We start from the raw sequence: 19713 nt of genomic DNA, 5'->3' as shown, positions 1-19713 counted from the left end.
ACTAGAATTTAAAAAAATAAAAGGCACAAAAGCCTATCGGTGCTTTCATTGACTGACACCTTTACCGCTTATCTACGCTGCTCCTAGCCCCAGATTCACACAATTACAAATTATCCTGTTTTTACATCATGGCGCCCGTCTGGGAAACTACATCACCCAGCATGCATTGCACCTCAGTACCTGCCCCTGTCTTGTAGTATCTGCCCACCATTAGCTCCATCTGCTTCTGCTTTATACAGTGAACATGGTATCTATCTATTGCTAGCTTGCCTAGCAGCAGAAGAGACAGAGATCATGTGACCTCTGTCTCAGAAGGGGGGGGGGGAGGGCAGAGGAGTGGAGACAGTGTGGACCAGGAAGTGAGGATTTTCAGCAGCTTCAGGGTATGTTGCAGACAAACGGCCAAATTAAGAAACCTATTACACACAAACTTCCCCTTTTTATGACTGCTCCTTCGGACCATATTGGCCCCCATTAGTTTTGTAGACCCTACCAATCATTAGGTCCAGGGTGATGACAGCTATGGGAACTTCTTGAAAGCTGGACATCTGACATGCCCGATGTTTGGATTGGTGGGGGTCTGAAAAGGCCGTCAATATCTGATCAGAAGGATGCCAATACCAAGCAGCTGTTTTCCTAAGCTGCAGCAGGAAGCAGACAGCGCCATACGAGCATAGTGGCTGTGCTGGGTTACTGCAACTTAAATCACATGAGAGCTGAGCTGCAGTAACCCAGCATGGCCACTGCAGAATGTATGGCGCTGTCTGATCCTGGCTATATTCACTGTGTAGTGCATTTGCTTGTCTGACTGGCAGAGCTCCAACTTACCCCGATTATTGGAAAATCCCTTTAACCCCAACTACATGAGAAATATACATCTTACCTTTATAACCTTAAAATTAAATGGTATGTCGGGGAAAAAAGTTGCAGTAATTCGGCTTTTTATTTTTGAGGGGAAACGTGCGAGCGGAGAAAGGAGAGCGGAGCGGCGCGAGGCATTTATCAGTATTAGGCTTCTATAACGAGTTCTATTCAATTATTCCCTCTCTGAGCCAAAAGCCGAGGAGCCCAAACTTTGTCTTAGTTGTGTGATGCATCAGTGCGGCGGCGGGGGCCATTCATCAGCATTATGCAGCATTCATGCTTGGAGGGCCGCAAGGTCTCCTGTGGGCTCCCGCAGCCTTCACTACCCGCAGCCCCCAACAGCCAGTCAGCACACATCACCATATCATTTATATACATTAGGAAGAACGCAGGACAGACTTTGTGCTTCAGGACATCGCGCTTACTGTGTATCACCCCAAGGCCAGAGAAGTGCTGCCATGTCTGTGAGCGGCCGGGCCGATGTACATAATAATAATAATAATAACAATACATGCAAATAATAATAATAATAATAATAATAATAATAATAATAATAATAATACATGCAAATAATAATAATAATAATAATAATAATACATGCACCCAATCCATTAATATGTGCAGGGGCACCGCTTCATATTAGTATAAAAAAAGAAAAAACTATAAAAATACAGTAATTTTATATTACATCTGTATTGGTGTCGACCTCAGTTTGCCTTCTTCTGCTTCTCTTCACTCAAATATTAAAGGAGTACTCCGGTACAAAAGAAATGTTTTCAAATAAACTGGTGTCAGAAAGTTTTATTCATATATATATATTTAGAAATTACTTGTATGTAAAAATCTCCAGTCTTTCAGTACTTGTCAGCTGCTGTATGTGCTGCAGGAAGTAGGAAGTGATGTATTTTTTCCAGTCTGACACAGTGCTCTCTGCTGCCACCTCTGTCTATGTCAGGAACTGTCCAGAGCAGGAGAGGTTTTCTATGGGGATTTGCTGCAGCTCTGGTCAGTTCCTGACATGGACAGAGGTGGCAGCAGAGAGCGCTGTGTAAGACTGGAAAAAAATAGACCACTTCCTGCAAGACATACAGCAGCTGATAAGTACTGAAAGACTGGAGATTTTTAAATAGAAGTAAATTACAAATCGATATAACTTTCTGACACCAGTAGATTTGAATAAAAAAATTTTTTCTCTGAAGTACCCCTTTAAAGGAGCTCAGCTGCAATACCAGTCAAAACCTGTAGATCCTGGACAGCAACTTCAATTTAATAGCTGGGTAAAGAGAGAAGCAGGTGCTTTGGAGCTATACATCAGGCCAACTGAGGGAAACACCAATAAACATGTAAATTACCATAGAATGCTGATCCTAATAATATTAACCCTTAGACGACCTAAGGCGTAACTAAACGTCCTGGGTGTTTCTCCGGCTATGAAGCGCGCTCCGGAGCAATCTGCAGCCGGGACCTCACCGGTAATGACGCGCTGCCGCGTGTCATCAACTCCTTAAAGGCCGCAGCGTTTCAGTGTAAGTGACAGGGGGAGTCCCCTGTCACTTACCGATCAGGACCCCCACAGTTACACTGCGGGGGTCCCGATCGTTAAAACGGACCACCGGAGGTCTCTTACCTGCCTCCCTGCAGTCTGATCGGCGATCTGCTGCACTAAGCCTGCACAGGCAGGCTCAATGAGCAGATCGCCGATAACACTGATCAATGCTATGCCTATGGCATAGCAATGATCAGTGTATGAAATCAAAGTATTGAATGTACAAGTCCCCCAAAGGGACTTCAAATGTGTAAAAAAAAAAAAAAAGTTAAAAACACTAACACACTACCCCAAACCCCTCCCCCAATAAAAGTTGAAATCACCCCCCTATCCCATTATATAAATAAAACATATAAAAACAAATAAACATATAATATACCGTAGCGTGCGTAATTGTCCGATCTATTAAAATATAACAAGCGTCATTGCGAACGGTGAACGGCGTAGATGAAAAGAGGGAAAAAAATTGCGTGGAGAACCGATTTTTAGTTACATTGTATATATAAAAAAATTAATAAAAAGTGATCAAAACGTCGGATCTTCACAAATAAGGTATTAATAAAAACTAGAGATCATGGCGGAAAAAATGACACCCCATACAGCCCCGTAGGTGAAAAAATAAAACTGTTATAAGCGTCACAATAGGCCAATTTTATTAATATTTAATTGCCAAAAAAAAAAGGATTTCATTAAAATATATATATAACATTAGAGAATCTGTGTAACCTGCGTATGGTTGTGTTCGGACTGACCTATAGAATAATAGTATCATGTCGCTGTTACCATATAGTGCATTATGTAGACACAGGAACCCCCCAAACGTTACCATATTGCATTCTTTTTTGCGATTTCACCTATTTATATCTTCATAAATAATATATTTGGGATTCCATCATACATGTTATGGTAAAATGAAAGACGCCATTACAAAGTACAACTATTCCTGTAACAAACAAGCACTTACATGGCTTGTAGATAGAAAACTGAGAGTGCTAGAGCTCTGAGAAGGGGGGGGAGGGAAAAACGAAAACACCAAGATCAAAATTTGCGCGGTCCACTGGGTCATTTTGGGCCTGGTCCTCAAAGGGTTAATAATAATAATAATAATAATATAATACCCTTTAATTGGATTGTTGGCTACCAGATTAAAGAAATTTCAGTATGTGAACAATGAAATGTGTCTTTAAATTTAAGATCTTCCTGCAGCACCACCGCAGGTGAGATTGAGCATTACACTGTCGCCATTGAAATCAATGGGGTGTCTGGTTCTTTAGAGTGGGAGCTGCACTCTATTCGCCTAGAGTTCTCTAATAGTAACAGTACATGTTGCCTGTAATCCGGGACTCTAGGGTTAAATTCCATGTAGGACTCCTAACCTCTCATCAGTCTGGATTTCGTTGAGGGAATGGCACCTCGTACATTTGACTGATGATCTCCACGGGGATGAAATTCAGAAATTTAGCAGGAAATATTTGCAATTCACCAGGAGCATTTACATGATTGAAGTAGAGAGTGTGTACGGTTAATAGGCTGCGCTCCTGAGGAAGAGAATGTAAAAACAATTCCCCCGATTCCCATCCCGAGTGCTAGAGACTGAAAATAACACCGATAAAATGTCAGCACATTGTGACGGGAATGGTCACACAGCGGCCGTGCATCCCGGACATTCTAAAAGGCCAGGATTATGGCACACAGTGGCCGTGTATCACAGCCCATCAGCACATCCAGGGCAATGGGCGCTGAGCGGCAGTGCATCACACACCTGCTCCGTGAGGATTGCCAAACTGGGGACCCCGGAGAGCTGAGCTTCCACAAATTAGGTTCTCCGGGAAAATAGCCACCTAAATCCTCCATATTAAGTGCAACGTGTCACATTGTGTAACCAGGACTGTGGAGTTAGTGAGACTTTCCGCACTACAATCCATTTATTATAATAAACTCACCTGTAAAGTAAATACCCAACATGCTGTGCACTGAATATATCAGACTATTCCATATTGAAGGGGTAGTAAGTATTTATTTTTTTAATACTTAAAAAAAATTAAATAAAATAAAGCATACTCACCTGACCTGATCCCCCACAGCCGCTGTCCCAAAAGCCCCATGACTCCCCGCCTTCTCTGATGTGTCCACCCTGCAGGACATGGCCACAAAGCCAATAACCCACCTGCACAGAGAGTCAGAGGAGGCCCGGAGCGGCAGTAAGCAGTAGGGACCCAGCTCCAACAGAACAGCACCTGCGGGGGATCAGGGAAGGTGAGTATGATACATCGCTTTAAGATTGTTACATCAATAGACTGTCACCGGTGCATGGATTCCGGTACCGTGGTCCTTTTTTTGGTTCCCGCACACACAGCGCGGTCTATTTCCAGGCCTACCTCCAGTGCTTCAGTCCGGGAATTGGATGCGCTGTGCACAGGAACTGGGTTGCGGTTCAAAAAAATCTGTTGTACAGATACCACTAGTCATAGACAAAACACTCATTTATCTGCCAAGGAACTTTTTCAATGGAGTACAATGGGCTTTGAAATTGGTATATGAATGGTCCCTGGACAATGCCCCTTAAAGGTACACAGCATGCTTAGCAAACTCTCCCATAGAAGTCAATAGGGTCTCCTTTATTCTATGGTTCCCTATATAGTCACTGTAACCCGTCATTCTAAATTTTATGCAGAAAATTCCGCCAAGATGGCTGCCCCCATAATAATGCAAAAAATAAAAAATTACAATCAGAGTCTGTCTATTGTCGTCTATGTCCATGAGGCTTGCTGTAAAGCATGTCACTAAATGCTGTTAAGCACAGCCCAGGCAATATGGCCGCCCCCATAACAATGTACAAAAAGTGAAATAAAAAAAAAAAATTAAGTCAGAAGATACAAACAGATTAGAATAAAAGAAAAAGTTTTTGTATCTGACTCTAATTGGTAAAAGAAAATGTAGGTGACACAATCCCTTTAAATCTGAATTCCGATGCCCCCATCTATGTGATATATATATATATATATTATATATATATATATATATATATATATATATATATATATATATATATATATATATATATATATATAAATCCGAATAAATTAACCGTTTCTTCTCTATGTCGTATGTCATGTAACAGCGCGGCGTGTTCGGATTCTTCTAGGTAACGCACAGCGAGCTGTCGGCCTGGGCCGCCGGTCATATCGCTTTGAAAAGGTCAAGGAGACATTATAACATGTAAACAGTGGAGGAATTAGCTGGGAGTGCTGAAAACTTTCTAACCTTCACAGTGAAAACCTGAAATTATTTTTGAAGTGTAAATGAAACCCGGCTCTCTCCAATGATAGATGTGGAGCGTGGAATTGCATTAGACAAATGGCGGTAACATTGTAATAGTCATTACCTTTGGATCCCCCCCTGGGGGAAACTCCAGATGGCGGAGACCAAAGTCAAATACTCGTAAATTCCTTTGGATAAAGATAAGAAAAATTCTCTCTGTCACTGAAGGCCGGAAACTCCGCTAGCTCTCCCTTCTCAATCACCGTGGCCGTTGCGCCAGATACTCTATGCTTTCTCCCAGATGGAGTTCACACCAGGAGCATCTGTAGGACGTTGCGTCACGATACCGAGCTGTTCCTGTCTCCTCGGGTATTCTAAATTACATAAGATAATATCCTTGGTTGAGATCGGTCGAATTCACGGCCCTCCGGCTGTTGCAAAACTACAATCCCCATCATGCCTGGACAGCCGAAGGCTGTCCAGGCATGATGGGGATTGTAGTTTTGCAACAGCCGGAGGACCGCCAGCTTGCCACCCCTGATCTAGATATAGGAGCGCACCATTATAATTGCACTTTCCATCTTTTTCGATGCAATTGCCGGAGATTCCAGGGGCGAGAGTCAATAGTTTATTGATAAAAGTGTTAAAAGAAGAAAGTCTAATATAATGTTGTGATACCAAGGGACGGAGCGGAGCCGAGTCTGATGTATCTGGCTCTATCTGCTTTTATTATTATTATTTTTTTTATTAGTCTGCAGGATGGAATAAAGGCTGCCATTTAAAGGGGTAGTTCAGCAAAAAATAAAAATAAAAAAAATTCTTAAAAATCAACTGGTGCCAGAGATTTCTAATTTACTTCTATTAAAAAATCTCCAGTCTTCCAGTACTTATCATCTGCTGTATGTCATGCAGGAAGTGGTTTATTCTTTCCAGTCTGACACAGTGCTCTCTGCTGCCACCTCTGTCCATGTCAGGAACTGTCCATAACAGGAGCAAATCCCCATAGAAAACCTCTCCTGCTCTGGACAGTTCCTGACATGGACAGAGGTGGCAGCAGAGAGCACTGTGTCATACTGGAAAGAATACACCAATCCTGCAGGACATACAGCAGCTGATAAGTACTGGAAGACCAGAGAATTTTAAATAGAAGTGAATTACAAATCTATATAACCAGTTGGTTTAAAAGAAAAAGATTTTTGCTGGAGTACCCCTTTAAGAATCCTTGTCCATTGGTTGAACATCCCCTTAGGTAATAAGGTCATGGCACAATAGTCAGGCCTTATTATGGGCTCGGTAAACATGGACCGTTCTGTGAGATTAGCCCTGGTTTACAGAAAGTGTTGTATAATAGGGTCCGTAGATGGGACATCGGTCCAGGTAGTGTTGGGCGGACCTAAGGAAACTGTCCAGGTCCGGAAACTTCTGTGAACTCCAATACTCAGCATTGGGTTCCCGACATCTGAAGAAGTTAGATGCAGTCCTAGCATGCCAGGAAAAATGGATACAGGGCAAGGGTAGGGAACTTAGCTTTGGCTGTCCAGGCATGATGGGAGTTGTAGTTTTGCAGCTGTAGAGCGAAGATTCCCCATCCCTACCACAGGCTGTATCCATCTTTCCCAGGAGAAGTTTTTGAACCCAGACAGTTGCCTCAAGTCTGCTTAACACTAGTCCCAGGGTAATAAAAAAAAATGGGAAAGGGATACAAGGCATGGGTTTTATTTAGATTTCTGCTCTGAAGTCTCCTCTTTTCCATGCTAGTAGGGTTTATAGTAGACACCATGTATATATACAGCCATTGTTTTCCATCCGGAACGCTGCAGAGATCTCACCCCCCTCCCCAGCTCCTATGTGTGTCCTTGTGTCCGTGCGGAGCTCCGAGCTTCCGGAATAAGCAATGGTTTCATTTGTGTATAAAATGTCAGTGTTTTAAGGTGCAGCGCTCTCCCCGGAGCCCATAGACTAATAAGGGTCAGTATGCAGATGCAGAACCCGCGTCGGTTCCCATCCAGCCTCTGTTATCACCGCCTCGCCTATGAGCATTGCATATCATAAATAGAAAGTTGCTCTTTCACGGGGAGACCTCCGCCTCGCCGGGGTCAGCTGCTGTTTTTCTTTTTATAACATTTAAGCATCAATGAAAAAATTGCTTGCAGCGCTCAGTAACCTTTCCCTGCTTAATAGCATTTTCAGGGTATTTTTTTCTTTTTTTTTTCTTTTACTGCTTCTTGCCGGGTAAAGGTGCTGATGAATTGTAAATTTGATAGATATCTGAACAGCAATTTCACAACAGCCCATTTAGTGCATGAACAGAATTCTCTTCACCATTAAACTCACAGCCAAATAGCAAGAGACAAACTATATAATATATATATATATATATATATATATATATTATTATTATTATTATTATTATTATTATTATTATTATTATTATTATTATTTATTATTATTAATATATATTATTATTATTATTATTATTATTATTATTATTATTATTATTAATAATATAGATTATTATTTATTATTATTAATATAGATTATTATTATTATTATTATTAATATAGATTATTATTATTATTAATATAGATTATTATTATTATTAATATATTATTATTATTATTATTATTAATATATATTATTATTAATAATAATAATAATATATTATTATTATTATTATTATTATTATTATTATTATTATTATTAATAAATATAGGAGGTGCAAATGCAGCAATTGTGTCTGGGAGTTACGCTGAGGGTGCCTACAAGACTTGTCTGCTACTTAAAGCAGAATTCCAGGTTTGTAAATTACTTCTATTTAAAAATTTCCAGTCTTCCAGTACTTATCAGCCGCTGTATGTCCTGCAGGAAGGGGTGTTTTCCATCCAGTCTGACACTGCTCTCTGCTGCCACCTCTGTCCATGTCAGGAACTGTCCAGATCAGTAGCAAATCCCCACAGAAAACATCTACTCTCCTCTGTTTTTCTTTACACCTTATCTCTACAATGTGTTGTATATGTTGTATTTTTGTTTGCAAAATTCTATTGAAAAAATTCAATAAAATGTATTGAAACAGAAAACATCTCCTGCTCTGGACAGTTCCTGACATGGACAGAGGTGGCAGCAGAGAGCACTGTGTCAGACTGGAGAGAATACACCACTTCCTGCAGGACATACAGCAGCTGATAAGTACTGAAAGACTGGAGATTTAATTTAATTTAATTTTAAATCTGTATAACAATTTTTTTTTCTCTCCAGAGTACCCCTTTAAGAAATAGCACAAGGTGTCAGTGTTTGAGATTATGAACTCTTAATAGTAGAATAAGTGCAAATTTGTGATTTATTGGGATAAAAAGTAATTTCTATATACAGAGGTATTTGTGCTCCTATAGACGTCCCTTAGGAATAGCAGGAATCCTTCCACTATTCCCTCTTCGCTTTTCCATTACTTTGTTTGGAACCCTGCCTTACAGTTAATCTAATGGGAGGATCAGCTGATCATGACAGCGCGGTGCAGGCAGGGACGGTCGTGTCTCCGCTCTCTGGATCGGTGAGGGCCCCATCCATCTTCTTGATATCCCCATACTAAGCTGAGATGGAGCTGCCCCTTTAACCAGCGCATACATAAATGCATAAACTCCCATAAATACCTATCAATATTTATAAGAGATAAATACAGATCACAGGAACACATTAAAATTGGACGTTTCATTCAGTCTTTTTGGTTGCAATGTATCAGGTTTTACCATCCATTAAGTTTCTCTTGGCAACAGGCGCCTTCTGTTAACCCCTTCATTGCCTTCTCTGCTAACTCCCTCCTGTCCACGCCTGTTCAGACCCAGTAGAGACTGGGCTTTTGGCCAGGATTCAGTGCCCAAATTGCATGTTTTCTTTGCATCAGTATTAAAGGGATACTCCACTCAAACATAACTTTTGATAGGTTTCTGCCCGTGGTGAGACTAACAATTCCTTCCATACTTGTTATTATCTATTCAGTCTCCTTCCCCCAGTTCTCAGCTGCTGCTTTCTGCTGAAAACACAAAAAACTGTGTGAGCTTTTCTCTTTGTCTCCCCCTCCTCCCCCCTCCCTTCTGAGACAGCTTATGTAATAAAGTCCCTGGCAGGCTGTATCTGCAACATTGTAGCTTCTTTGTACTGTTAGGAGGGTTATTCTGAGGTCACTGATGAACTCACTGTGATTAATCCTTTCAGCATTACAAAGTTTCTATAAAGTTGCAGACAGAGATTTGTTTACAGAAGGGAGGGGGAGGAGAAGGAAACGAAGAGAAAAGCTCACACACAGATTTTTGTGCCTTCAGCAGAAAGCAGCAGTTGAGTACTGGGGGAAGGAGACTGAATAGATAATAACAAGTATGGAAGGAATTGTTAATCTCACCATGGGCAGCAACATATCAAAAGTTATATTTTAGTGGAATATGCCTTTAAGTCTGCAGTGATTGACAGAGTCCACCACACCCATCTAGGTTTATCTGCTAGCCTAGTCCTGGGCTGCAGAAGGTTGAGACTTGAGTAGTGATGGACAGTTGCCTTTGTCACTCATGTCCCTTCCTTGTCAGTCTGTCTCTCTGTGCTTTGGATGTTAGAGGGCTGGTCCATTCACACCCTGGACCATCACACCGTGGACCATCCATTACATTGTGGAGAGCGGAAGGGCATGTGACCATACAACATCACTCAGCCACCTCCATCAACCTGTAGTGCACAGTCTTTATATACAGAAGGCAGAGTAATATAGGTCAAATGCCCCTCCAGAGAGAAAAGACATCAGTAGGTGGCGCTGTAGCTATGCAAATTGCACTACAAAAGTCCAATATGTCCACTAGGGTTTCCAACAGCATCTCCTTGTGCAGCACCATCTATCAGATAACTTTGTTTTGCTTCAACATGTTGTCCTTCAAATCTGACAGTAATGCAGGTCTGCGCAGTGCTCCTCCAAGAAAGCTCACACAGAGGATCAGGTGAGCGAGGAGGCTGCGCTGGTGGGAGATAATGGCTGATCACCTGTGTGTCCGTGAAAGCCTCAATTTATTGAAATAATATACAGTTACTGCTACATCGCAACATCATCCAGCATGCACAGCACCCTGTGATACACATGTCCTGGTGATGCAGCATGCAGAGCACCCTGTGATACACATGTCCTGGTGATGCAGCATGCACAGCTCCCTCTGATACATACTGTATATCCATGTCATGTAGCATACACAGCGCCCGCTGATATACATGTCCTGGTGATACAGCATGCACATCACCCTCTTATACACATTTCCCAGTAATGCAGCATGAACAGCACCCTCTGATATACATGTCATGGTGATGCAACATGCACAGCACCCTCTGATATACATGTCATGGTGATGCAACATGCACAGCACCCTTTGATACACATGTCCCAGTAATGAAGCATGCACAGCACCCTCCGATACATATATTCATGTGATGCAGCATGCACATCACCCTCTGATAAACATATCCCAGTAATGCAGCATGCACAGCACCCTCTGATACACATGTTCCAGTAATGCAGCAGGCACAGAACCCTCTGACACACATGCACAGGGTACAGTAATGCAGCATGCACAGCACCCTCTCATACACATGTTACAGTAGTGCAGCAGGCACAGCAGACTCTGGCACACATGCACAGCACCCTCTGATATACATGTCTTGGTGATGCGGCATGCACAACACCCTCTGATACACAAGTCCCAGTAAATGCAGCATGCACAGTACCTTCTGATACACATGTCCTGGCAATACAGCATGCACAACACCCAATAACACACATGTCTCAGTAATGCAGCATGCACAGCATCCTCTGATACACATGTCCTGGCGATACAGCATGCACAACACCCAATAATACACATGTCCTGGTGATGCAGCATGCACAGCACCCTCTGACACACATGCACAGCACCCTCTGATACATGTGTCCTGGTAATGCAGCATGCACAGCGCCCTCTGATACACATGCACAGCACCCTCTGATACACGTCCTGGTGATGCAGCATGCACAGCACCCTCTGATACATATATCCATGTGATGTAGCATACACAGCGCCTGCTGATATACATGTCCTGGTGATACAGCATGCACATCACCCTCTGATACACATTTCCCAGTAATGCAGCATGCACAGCACCCTTTGATGCACATGTCCCAGTAATGCAGCATGCACAATACCTTCCGGTACATATATTCATGTGATGCAGCATGCACATCACCCTCTGATAAACATATCCCAGTAATGCAGCATGCACAGCACCCTCTGATACACATATCCCAGTAATGCAGCATGCACAGCGCCCTCTGATACACGTCTCAGTAATGCAACATGCACAGCATTCACCGATACTCTACACCTTTAACAATTAATTTCAGTTCCAGGCAGTGCTTGCATTTCATACAGTATCATTGTCTATGGAGAATAAAGTGTCTTCCTATGAAGCACGTCCCAGAGCATTTTCCGGCCGTCGTTTTTTCTCTTACAGTAATGCCAGATCTGGATGTGCCGTGTTTCATTATCTGTCGCTCCCAATATCTTCCATTGTAAAACAAGTTTCGTTTAGCGACTGTTCGGGAGATTCAGCATTGTAATTGTTGGTCCCTTATTTCCATTCTTTGTATTGTCTGCTAACAAACGACTTGCATTATAATCACAAAGCTATTAGTGAGAAGCAGCCGCAAGTCACACACGCCGGGTCTTTCCAGCCTGGTTATAAATCACTAGGAGCTTCTGTGGGGATCTGCCGGGGGAGAACGCTGTATCACAAGCTCCAAAAAGCCAATTCTCTTCAGCTTGGTATAGATTTAGTTCAAAAAGATTTCATTAATGCCAGACACTCTGTTTAACATCCAACCTTAAAGTGTTACAGAAATATGCTCTGTAATATAGGAGCACAATGTGATTTTCAATAAAATAATTCCCGAGGGAGGCCTAATTCACTGGCGGTGCCCTACGGTGAGAGAGGAAGCAGTAGATCTGACTTGTCTGTGTTATATGCTTATAGATACAAGATTGGGGGGGATTAGGTGTATCTATACAGTGGCTAGACCATGCAGCTATTAGGGGGGCCCATGGAGGTACCCTGGCCTGTCCTCCGATATAACATCACCCGGGGGTACGCCACACATGGAGGTTCACTGGCCGGTCCTATCCCCTAGGCTGTTGGGTGTTGAGAGCTCTTCAGAAAAGTTGCTTTATTACCATGATGTGATGATGTGGAGAACACACTGCCCCCTGCTGGTGTGATGATATGGAGGACACACTGCCCCATTCTGGTGTGATAATGTGAAGGGTTCACTGTCCCCTGCTGGTGTGATAAAGTGAGGAGGACATACAGCCCCCTGCGCTTGTAATGATGTGGAGGACACACTGCCCCCTGCTGGTGTGATGATATGGAGGACACACTGCCCCCTTCTGGTGTGATAATGTGAGGAAGTCTCAAAGCCCATTACTGGTGTGATGATGTGGAGGACACACTGCCCCCTGCTGGTGTGATGATGTGGAGGACACACTGCCCCCTGCTGGTGTGATAATGTGAAGGGTTCACTGTCCCCTGCTGGTGTGATAATGTGAGGAGAACTCAAAGCCCCTTGCTGGTGTGATGATGTGAAGAGGACATACAGCCCCCTGCGCTTGTAATGATGTGGAGGACACACTGCCCCCTGCTGGTGTGATGATGCGAAGGGTTCACTGTCCTTGCTGGTGTGATGATATGGAGGACACACTGCCCCCTGCTGGTGTGATGATGTGGAGGACACACTGCCCCCTGCTGTGTGATGATGTCCCATCCTCTTTGGTGTTGAGACCTCCCCTGTTCAAAAGAAAGCTCCATTATAACCAAACAAAGGAGTTGTCCCTAGATCATTGGAAAGGCTGTGGAGGGAAAATGACCTCCAGTTCTTCTGCCCTAAGTGACAATCCCAGTGGCCCATGGTGGTCTTTGCTATAGGATCCCTTTACTTTGCAGTTGGCGCTGCCTCAGTCACGGTGAATAACAACATCTGGTGGTATATATTAGGATGCAAACATGGCGCACATGAGGGGTTATTATGGGGGTGTTCTAGTTTCTTTTGGGGACCACTACCAAGGTTTTGGCTATGATGTGAAGCTGATCTATACTTTATGATAACACCTTCCATGGTCTTGGCATTGAATTACACCCCTTTGGGAAAGTAGGTGTAGCATACCCTTACCCCTATAGGAGAAGAAGATGGTGCACAGGTAGACTACCAAACTACTAATCCAAGATGGGGTCCCCCAAGACTGCTCACCGGTGCCCCCACAGAAAGATGTAGTATTATATTCTATATCGTGTTGCATTTATCTGCCAGTGAGGGAGCTTCTTATATATGCCTGGGAGTTGTACTCACTTACCCTGAGTGCTTGCAGCTGCCACGCTAACCCTCCTGGTCCCCGCTCATCACTGCTACTTCCTGGTTCTCAATAATATGTTGTCCGTGCAGAAACAGATCAGCCAATCCCTGTTTGCAGTGGTGTCCTGCCTCAGTCAGTGATTGGCTGAGTGGGCTCAGCAGGAATGGCTGGTCACCAGAAACCAGGAAATAGTGGTGAGGATCGGAGACTGGAAGCCTAGCGTGGCAACTGTGGGGAAGCAGGGTGGGTGAGTATTACTTCTTTATTATTTTTACATACCCTCCACCCCCCAAGTTATTCCACCATAAGGGGGAGATTAGGAGCTGACTTAGTATTAAGGTCAATCTATATAACGTGCGGTTAGCGTCAAACCTCTAATGGCGGCTCAGGCAACCAGGACATTGGCATTTATCTCTATCTCCAGCTGGAGGTTTGGAGCTCTGTATCAGAAAACTATTAAATTAATTAATCAGCACAAAATTTGCACAAAGTGATCCTGAAGGTTGGACACTGACTGTAAACTGTGCTGATCCTCTGCCATGGTCTCCATCAGGGGACGGGTCTCCGTACATCACGGCTGATCCTCTGCCATGGTCTCCATCAGGGGACAGGTCTCCATACATCACAGCTGATCCTCTGCCATGGTCTCCATCAGGGGACGGGTCTCCGTACATCACGGCTGATCCTCTGCCATGGTCTCCATCAGGGGACGGGTCTCCGTACATCACGGCTGATCCTCTGCCATGGTCTCCATCAGGGGACGGGTCTCCATACATCACAGCTGATCCTCTGCCATGGTCTCCATCAGGGGACGGGTCTCCGTACATCACGGCTGATCCTCTGCCATGGTCTCCATCAGGGGACGGGTCTCCGTACATCACGAATGATCCTCTGCCATGGTCTCCATCAGGGGACGGGTCTCCGTACATCACGGCTGATCGTCTGCCATGGTCTCCATCAGGGGACGGTTCTCCATACATCACGGCTGATCCTCTGCCATGGTCTCCATCAGGGGACAGGTTTCCGTACATCACGGCTGATCCTCTGCCATGGTCTCCATCAGGGGACAGGTCTCCATACATCACAGCTGATCCTCTGCCATGGTCTCCATCAGGGGACGGGTCTCCATACATCACGGCTGATCCTCTGCCATGGTCTCCATCAGGGGACGGGTCTCCGTACATCACGGCTGATCCTCTGCCATGGTCTCCATCAGGGGACGGGTCTCCGTACATCACGGCTGATCCTCTGCCATGGTCTCCATCAGGGGACGGGTCTCCGTACATCACGGCTGATCCTCTGCCATGGTCTCCATCAGGGAACGGGTCTCCGTACATCACGGCTGATCCTCTGCCATGGTCTCCATCAGGGGACGGGTCTCCATACTTCACGGCTGATCCTCTGCCATGGTCTCCATCAGGGGACGGGTCACGGTACATCACGGCTGATCCTCTGCCATGGTCTTCATCAGGGGCCGGGTCTCCGTACATCACGGCTGATCCTCTGCCATGGTCTCCATCAGGGGACGGGTCTCCATACTTCACGGCTGATCCTCTGCCATGGTCTCTATCAGGGGACGGGTCACGGTACATCACGGCTGATCCTCTGCCATGGTCTTCATCAGGGGACGGGTCACGGTACATCACGGCTGATCCTCTGCCATGGTCTCCATCAGGGGACGGGTCTCCGTACATCACGGCTGATCCTCTGCCATGGTCTCCATCAGGGGACGGGTCTCCGTACATCACGGCTGATCCTCTGCCATGGTCTCCATCAGGGGACGGGTCTCCGTACATCACGGCTGATCCTCTGCCATGGTCTCCATCAGGGGACGGGTCTCCATACTTCACGGCTGATCCTCTGCCATGGTCTCCATTAGGGGACCGGTCTCCGTACATCAAGGCTGATCCGACCCTTCATACAATGTTTTTTTTCCCCATTATTCAGTAGTAAATGATCCTAATCTCCTGACAGGCTTCATGATAAAAGAGTGTACCTTCTCATCACTAAAAATGATATTAGTGCATAGGCGGATTGAATCCTACTCCCACCACGCTCATCTCCAGCGCTCGCAGGGTTATTGATTAGCTATTACCAGGTAATAACCAGGAGGATTGCAATGAATTACAAAAAGCCACTTGGAACATTACTTATGAACACAAGAGAAGGTATGTACAGCACCGCGCGTTCGTCTCTACAGGGAACGTGATCAGAACCCACTTACTCCAATACAATAGGGCTCTATCCTAATAACCCATTGCTGCACCCATTTAACATATTTGACCTCCCTGGTGTTAAAGGGGTAGGAGCCAATTTTATTTTTCTTTTAAATTAACAGATGCCAGAAAATGCAAGAGATTTGTCATTTACTTCTTTAAAAAATCTCCAGTCTTCCAGTACTTCTGAGCTGCTGTATGTCCTGCAGGAAGTGGTGTATTATCTTCAGTCTGACACAGTGCTCTCTGCTGCCACCTCTGTCCATGTCAGGAACTGTCCAGAGCAGGAGAGGTTTACTATGGGGATTTGCTGCTGCTCTGGACAGTTCCGGACATGGACGGAAACTGGACATGACATGTATGGTGGCCTGGAAGTGAGCAGCAGTGCTGTTTTTTGACAGGTGTCCCTGATATTTGGTGCCCACCCTTGTTTACCATCACCCCTCAAATTCATAAGGGTATTAAAAAAACAAATGGATAACAATATATGTAAATGTCCTTTCCACCATACTAAGTTGTTGACATGGACCCAAAAACATAGCAGAGGGGTCTGTCCCTTTGTGGGCCCATCCTTGCAATACACTGGGCCTCCTGAGCTGTCATCATACTACCAAGGGAGATGTCTGCCATGGGGGACACTAAGGGAGAGGTCTAACATAGGGGACACTAGGGGAGATGTCTACAATGGGGGACACTAGGGGAGATGTCTACCATGGGGGACACTAGGGGAGATGTCTACCATGGGGGACACTAGGGGAGATGTCTACCATAGGGGGCACTAGGGGAGATGTCTACCATAGGGCACACTAGGGGAGATGCCTACCATGGGGGGACACTAGGGGAGATGCCTACCATGGGGCACACTAGGGGAGATGCCTACCATGGGGGAACACTAGGGGAGATGTCTACCATGGAGAACACTAGGGGAGATGCCTACCATGGGGGACACTAGGGGAGATGTCTACCATGGGGGACACTAGGGGAGATGTCTACAATGGGGGACACTAGGGGAGATGTCTACCATGGGGGACACTAGGGGAGATGTCTACCATGGGGGACACTAGGGGAGATGTCTACCATGGGGGACACTAGGGGAGATGTCTACCATGGGGGACACTAGGGGAGATGTCCACCATGGGGGACACTAGGGGAGATGCCTACCATGGAGGACACTAGGGGAGATGTCTACCATGGGGGACACTAGGGGAGATGTCTACCATAGGGGGCACTATCTACTGGGGGAATAGCAGGGGAGATGTCTATCATATACAATCTAATGCAGGGCTAACAAACAGGGGGATTACCTACAGTGGGATGGAGGTGAGGAAGGGACCCAATGAAGAGTTTTCTATGGGGCCCAGCCCTTTCTAGTTATGCCCTTGCATAGCAGCAAATTGGGTGGTGAGGTTGGAAGGTAATGAACCCCCAATGCTTGGTGCCAATCGAATAAAGGGGGCACCTATAAGCCATTCTGCTTTGGCCAGTGAATTACAGATACAGAACTAGGGCAGCAAACAGAATAAAGCAAAGTCTAGCTGAGCTACTGGAAGAATCACCTGACCGTCTCCACTGTACCATGTCCGTAAAGCTGAAGCAATCCAATTATGAGCTTGCAGGCCGATGGATTCAGATTTCTTGGCATGGCCGTCAATCCATGAGATTGCTTCCGTTTCAAATTCAAGATAATGCATGAATATATTTCAGCCGCACAACCAAACAGAATAGAAAACACAGTTTACAATATAAACCATGTAAAATCTGTAGGTTAGGGGCCACAATGCAAAAATTCTAGAAAAGGGACCCCCCCCACCTACCATACCACTTACAATGCTGATGGCTTCTTCCGTGGCACTTTGGGCACTAGCCCCCGGGGCTACCTCTATAGGGTGCAGTTACCTGGATACACGGCATGGGCACCCTGTATCTGGAAAATGATGTCACCGCCGGCGCTGTAGGACGGAGCCTGAGATATGTTTTCATCGGCTCGGTACTCAGTTCCCGACTAATTTTCTTAGCAGTAAATTTACATTTTAATGATTCATTCTGCGCATGGTTTTAAATCCTTGTAAATTGGGTTACGGTAAAACAAATGCTCCCCGAGCCCGGTCCTACTCTACACGAGAGCAATAAGGTGCCCGCCGAGCACAGAAGTAATCCTGCCACCATGCATTATAGAGGGGCTTTATCACCCTCCATTACAGTGGGCCTTTATCAGTCCTCCGGGAACACCGGGTTAGGAGAACTATAAACAGTATTTTAATCTGCTTGAAAGCAAATAAAAATGCACTTCAGCTTATAGATATATGAAAGATGCTATTGATTTACAGTAGAGCTGTCAGCTCCCTGGGTTATGCCTGGGATGACGCTGGTATATTAATATCATTAGGCTTGAGGGGGGAGGGGGGACTTTCTGGTTGCCGAAAAATGTTTCGCTATTGTTACCGTTGTTGTGACTGTGTTGTGGAGATTGGGAGTGCAGTACGATGGAAGTGAGTGGAGATTGGGAGTGTAGTACGATGGAAGTGAGTGGGGATTGGGAGTGTAGTACGATGGAAGTGAGTGGGGATTGGGAGTGTAGTACGATGGAAGAGAGTGGAGATTGGGAGTGTAGTACGATGGAAGTGAGTGGAGATTGGGAGTGTAGTACGATGGAAGTGAGTGGGGATTGGGAGTGTAGTACGATGGAAGTGAGTGGGGATTGGGAGTGTAGTACGATGGAAGTGAGTGGGGATTGGGAGTGTAGTACGATGGAAGTGAGTGGAGATTGGGAGTTTAGTACGACGGAAGTGAGTGGAGATTGGGAGTGTAGTACGATGGAAGTGAGTGGGGATTGGAAGGGTAGTATGGTGGAAGTGAGTGGGGATTGGAAGGGTAGTACGATGTAAGTGAGTAGAGATTGGAAGGGTAGTTCGATGTAAGTGAGTGGGGATTGGAAGGGTAGTACTATGGAAGTGAGTGGGGATTGGAAGTGTAGTACAATGGAAGTGAGTGGAGATTGGGAGTGTAGTACGATGGAAGTAAGTGGAAATTGGAAGGGTAGTACGATGGAAGTGAGTGAGGATTGGGAGTGTAGTATGATGGAAGTGAGTGGGGATTGGGAGTTCAGTACAATGGAAGTGAGTGGAAATTGGAAGGGTAGTACGATGGAAGTGAGTGGGGATTGACATTGACGTTCTGATACCGGTTACCCACCTCCTATATTGTGGCAACGTAAAGAGGAGCCGGCTAAAGGGGCCAATAAATCTTACTAAAGTCCGCTGAATCTGTCAGCTTTGGTGGGTTCTGCCGCCAAACTCCGAACCCGACCAAATCTGGTCCACAGTGCCATTATTTTTGGCCCACCAAGGAAATCAATTGACTTTCTAGAACTGGCCCACAAACATTGCAGCCTATAATAATATGGGCGGTACGGACTGCCACTTGG

The 19713-nt window shown here is 45.1% G+C and overlaps 1 protein-coding gene across 3 annotated transcripts in view; it reads left to right on the top strand.

Annotated features, from left to right (window-relative positions):
- Positions 1-19713, top strand: part of LOC138799868 (cytosolic carboxypeptidase 6-like) — a 291975-nt gene that overhangs the window by 229988 nt on the left and 42274 nt on the right. The gene's annotated exons all lie outside the window — the stretch shown is intronic.

This window comes from Dendropsophus ebraccatus, chromosome 8 (genome assembly GCF_027789765.1).
Source record: "Dendropsophus ebraccatus isolate aDenEbr1 chromosome 8, aDenEbr1.pat, whole genome shotgun sequence".
NCBI lineage: Eukaryota > Metazoa > Chordata > Amphibia > Anura > Hylidae > Dendropsophus > Dendropsophus ebraccatus.
The sequence above is the reverse complement of the archived record's forward strand: the minus strand, read 5'-3'. Positions and strand labels throughout refer to the sequence as shown.